This window comes from Callorhinus ursinus, unplaced genomic scaffold (assembly GCF_003265705.2).
Source record: "Callorhinus ursinus isolate GAN/ISIS: 27379988/994484 unplaced genomic scaffold, GSC_fseal_2.0 scaffold86, whole genome shotgun sequence".
NCBI lineage: Eukaryota > Metazoa > Chordata > Mammalia > Carnivora > Otariidae > Callorhinus > Callorhinus ursinus.
The window spans coordinates 1,431,793-1,436,328 of NW_027397148.1; the positions used below are offsets into that span (position 1 = coordinate 1,431,793).

The following is a 4,536-nucleotide window of genomic DNA, read 5'->3' on the forward strand; positions in this document are numbered from 1 at the left end:
GTCTTTTGTCCAAGCATGCAAACTTTTACTTCAAGGAGCTCTGTTCTTTTTTTAATTTTTTTTAAAGATTTTATTTATTTATTTGACAGAGAGAGATAGAGAGAGCAGGAACACAAGCAGGGGGAGTGGGAGAGGGAAAAGCAGACTTCCCGTGGAGGAGGGAGCCCGATGTGGGGCTCAATCCCAGGACGCTGGGATTATGACCTGAGCCAAAGGCAGATGCTTAACGACTGAGCCACCCAGGTGCTCTCAAGGATCTCTGTTCTATTCCATTGGTTTATACATGTCTCCTATGCAAGTATACACTGTTTTAATTACTGTAGCTTTATAGTAAGTTTGGAAACCATGAAGTGTAAGACCTCCAGCTTTGTTCTTCTATTTCAAGATTTTTTTTTAGCTATTTAAGGTACCTTTGATTCCACATGAATTTTAAGTTGAGTTTTTGTATTTTTGCAAAAATCATCCTTGGGATTTTGGTAGGGATTGAACTGACTCTGTAGATTGCTTTGGATAATATTGACATTCTAATAATATTAAGTCTTCTGATCCATGAACATGGATGTCTTTCCATTTATTTATCTCTTCTTTAATTTTTCATCAATGTTTTATAGTGTTCAGTGTACAATTCTTTCACCTCCTTGATTAAGTTTATACCTAAGTATTTTATTCTATTTGATGCTAATGTAAGGGAATTGTCTTCTTAATTTCCTTTTAGAATTGTTCTTTATTGGTGCATAGAAATACAACTGATTTTTGTTTGTTGACTTTGAACCCTGCTACTTTGCTGAATTTGCTTATTAGTTCTAACAATTTTTGTGCATCTTTAGGGTTTTGTCTGCAGACAGAGATAATTTTATTTCTTCCTTTTTAATCTGGGTACTTTTCATTTCTTTTTCTTGCCTAATTGCTCTGGCTAGAACTTTCGCTAATGTGTTGAATAGAAGTGGTGAAATTGGTGTTCTTGCCTTGTTCCTAATCTTAGAGAAAACGTTTTCAGTCTTTTACTACTGAGTATGATGTTTGCTGTGGGTTTTTCATATATGGCTTTTATTATATTGAGGTAGTTCCTTCTATTCCTAGTTTGTTGAATATTTTTATCATGAAAGGGTGTTGAATTTTTTCAAATGCTTTAACTGCATCAATTGAAATGATCATGTGGCTATTGTTCTTTATTCTGTTAATGTGGTATATTAAAATGATTCATTTTCTTATGTTGAACCATCCTTGCATTCCAGAAAAAAAAAATCCTGTTTGATCATGGTGTATGATCCTTTAAATACGCTGCTGAACTCTATTTGCTATTTTGTATTTTGTTGAGGATTTTTTGCATCAGTGTTCATAAGGGATATTGGTTTGCAGCTTTTTTGTAATGTGTTTTCTGGCTTTGGTAAAGAATAATGCCACCTTCAGATAATGAATTATAAAATTGTTCCCTCCTTTAATTTTTTGGAAAAGTTATAGAAAACCTGAACTTAGTTCTTCTTTAAGGTTTGGTAGAATTCACCAGTGAAGCCATTATGTCCGGGGATTTTTCTTCATTGAGAGATTCTTTTTTTTTTTTTTTTTTACGCAACATTCATTATATTTATTTTACTAAATAGTATGGTTCAAAAAAAAAAACACAAACAAATCAGAAAACTTTTACTTAAAACTAGTCCAATGAGATGGATGGGGTTGATGCCATCCCATCCCCCTTCTTTTTATGTGTATGGAGCTGGAGCCCTACCTGACAGCAAGTACTCGGGTATACTTTGCCTTTCCTTTGAACATGAATGAACTTCTCTGAACAAGAGAGACAAATGAAGTTTTATAAGATACAGGCACTTTAAGTTCCCAGTTTTAAAAATAAGCCAAGTGAAAAATATTTGATAAAAGTAACTGGAACAGACAAAGGTTTAAGAGTTCTACCATTAGTTCTAGTGACTTACACTCAATGCAAACAGACAGCATCAAACAAGTAAAACAAACAAAAGTTTAACTGGGGTTAATGGGCATATATGTAAAAAATTTTGTTAAATCTCCACTACAAGTGGAGAAAAATGGCCATTTGAATCCAACTTAAAGATAATGCCAACAATGTGCATTAAATTTTGTGTACCTACGTAGCTGAGTAACATCTGAAAGCTTTGCAAGAGTGTGTAAGTGAGAAAAGCAAAAGGTGCTTTTGATTCCACAGTATCTGATTAAACAAAACAAAGCAATTTACAAAAAAAAGTACCAAATGATACTTTAAAATAAATAGTTCATCATTTTGATGAATATATACATGTAGAGTCCACTTCCTGGGGATTTAGCTGTCTAAAAGTGGCATATCACTATCCAGAGGTGCAGGAGCAAGTTCACATAAATAAAACAGTGTGGCTTCGCAAGCTTCGGCTTCAGTCAATGGCTCCAGGCGAACAAGCTTACTCTGGGTTGGCTCTGGATCTAGGCTGCTATCCAGAAGCTCATCAACTTCTATGGGTTTTTCTACAGAGGACATAACTTCTGATGATGCTGTACTCCCCTGTTCAACAGTAGAAGCAGGGTTCCCATCGAGGAATGCAAGAAGTGGAAAGGCAGTGTACTGAATAAGCTGCTTATCTGTTTTGGGTTTAGATTTTCTTCCCTCTTCTGAAACTAGCTGAACTACATTGTTCTTGGTAGTTTCTAATCCTTTATTCTCAGAATCAATCAGGAGATCTGGGTCTATGCTAAACTGTCTTCCTGACAGCATGGCTTGGAAGTCCTCTAAGCTGCAATCAATACTGTCAAGATAATCCAACAGCTCAACCTTTCCCAGAAGATTGATGTTATCATTTAAAATGGAACCCATCATGGTCACAGGATCTTCTGTGGTCAGACTAGATGAGCCATTTAGCTGGACAGCACTAGACATAAGAGGACTGGTGCCATGAACTTAGGGATTCTCTGGCTGGTTCATTCTGATCTCCACTCTGAATGACAGGTGCATACTCATCTTCATTGTCATCTCCAAGAATGACAATATCAGGGTATTGGCTACAGTTGGAGGGATCAGATATAACATCCTTATTAGTTTCTGGAATAATTGGGATATTTTCTTCATCTGTGTTATCATCAGTTACATCATAAATGATGATGTCATCTGAAATCCGCTCCCTTGCCTTTAAACCTTCAGTCCTACTGTGTGGAACTTTATGATGGTGATTATCAGCTGGTTCTTTGACTATATGCTGAAACAGATTCTTCTTTTGGGCTCCATTAGTGTTTAGAAGTAGAGGCCTTTTACGTTTTAAACTCACAAGTTGGTTATTCTGAACCAATGTAACAATAAACTGGACAATCTTTCGAATAACTTGTTGCTGTTGTGCGTGTTTTGCTCTTAATTCTGACACCTCCTTCCATAGAGACTCATTCTCACTTTTTAATTCAGAAAGCCTGGACTCAATAGTTTCTTGTTTTATTTGAACCTTCTGAGCACTACTTATAATTTTTGATAAATCATCCTGACGAATCTTATTTTCTTCTGGTTTTGAAGATGAAACCTTCCTTTTAATGTTCTCCAACAAGTCATCCTGGCCTTGTTTGAAGTAAGGATGCTGAAATTCAACAGGACCATCTCATTCCTGCTTTACAATTCCAGAGTCAATATGCACAACCTTATGGAAACCATACATATTCAATTGCCTCACAAAGCTTGCCATATTATTGTGCTTGAAATATTTGGGAAGAATTTCTTTTGCAAATCTTTGTTCATCCAAAACCAGAAAACTCTGGCCATTCTGGCTCCAGGTGATGAACTCGTTGGTGTGGGTTTCCTCCACAAGCGTCCATAGCTTGCTGAGGAAAGCCGGCACGTTCGAACTCTGCTTCATTGTTAAGGAGACGCAGGGATTCCAAAATCTACACCCGAACACGGCGGCGGTAGTGGCCGCAGTGGTGGTGGCGGCCGCGGCAGCTGCTCCATTGAGAGATTCTTGATTACTGATTCTATCTCCTTACTTTTATAGGTTATTTTATTTACATTTTCTGTCTCTTCGAATTTAGTCTGATAGCTTTTGTGTTTCTAGGAATTTTTCCATTTCACCTGGGTTGTACAATTTGATGGCAAACAATCGTTCATAGTACTCTTTTTTAAAATTTTTTTATTGTTCTGTTAATCACCATTCATTACATGATTAGTTTTGGATGTAGTGTTCCATGATTCATTGTTTGTGCATAACACCCAGTCCTCCACGCAGAACGTGCCCTCTTTAATACCCATCACCAGGCTAACACATCCGCCCACGCCCTCCCCTCTAGAACCCTCAGTTTGTTTTTCAGAGTCCATTCTCTCATGGTTGGTCTCCCCCTCCGATTTCCCCCCCTCATTCTTCCCCTCCTGCTATCTTCTTCTTTTTTTTTTTTCTTAACATATATTGCCTTATTTGTTTCAGAGGTACAGATCTGTGATTCAACAGTCTTGCACAATTCACAGCGCTCACCATAGCACATACCCTCCCCAATGTCTATCACCCAGCCACCCCATCCCTCCCACCCCCCACCACTCCAGCAACCCTCAGTTTGTTTCCTGAG

The 4,536-nt window shown here is 37.5% G+C and overlaps 1 pseudogene; it reads right to left on the bottom strand.

Moving 5' to 3' along the window:
* Positions 1-2,029: 2,029 nt before the first annotated feature.
* On the bottom strand, positions 2,030-3,880 carry LOC112817856 (heat shock factor protein 2 pseudogene; annotated as a pseudogene).
* Positions 3,881-4,536: the final 656 nt, after the last annotated feature.